Consider the following 500-nt stretch of genomic DNA (forward strand, 5'->3'; position numbering starts at 1 on the left):
CGTAAAGTGCTAACTAAGGGACCAAGAACACAAAGAATACTTAACAAATGGCAGCTATTATCATTTTCTCCCTTTCTTCCCTATTCTTTCCCTTGCCTTTTGGGCAGATTCAGACTCCCCAGATTCAGAAAAAGCAGCTGTCTTGGGATTTGTCATGAAAAGACCCACTTCTCAGAGCCGTGGCTCTTTTCTGCTGCAAGTTGAAGATGTGTCTCATTAATCCCTGAGGGAGCAGGGAAGGGGAAGGGTCTGGGCCACATTTTGCAGAGCAGGAAACAGAGAGGTCGTGGGGTGGGCTGATGGCAAAGCTGGAACTGAAATCTATTCCAGCCCCCGGCTCCTTCCACATGGCCCCCAAGTAGCACAGCGGGGTGTTCTGGGGAAGAGGGGGGAGCAGCAGGGATATGCTGAGATTGGAAGGAGGTCCTGTGCCCCCTGCAGGCGCTCCTGGAATTCCTCAGGAAGGTGGTGGCCCGAGAGCGGAACAACAAGATGACTCT

The 500-nt window shown here is 52.2% G+C and overlaps 1 protein-coding gene across 1 annotated transcript in view; it reads left to right on the forward strand.

Annotated features, from left to right (window-relative positions):
* Positions 1–500, forward strand: part of ARHGAP40 (Rho GTPase activating protein 40) — a 36711-nt gene that overhangs the window by 29404 nt on the left and 6807 nt on the right. The gene's annotated exons all lie outside the window — the stretch shown is intronic.

Source organism: Pteropus vampyrus, unplaced genomic scaffold (genome assembly GCF_000151845.1).
Source record: "Pteropus vampyrus isolate Shadow unplaced genomic scaffold, Pvam_2.0 Scaffold125, whole genome shotgun sequence".
NCBI classification, from domain to species: Eukaryota; Metazoa; Chordata; class Mammalia; order Chiroptera; family Pteropodidae; genus Pteropus; species Pteropus vampyrus.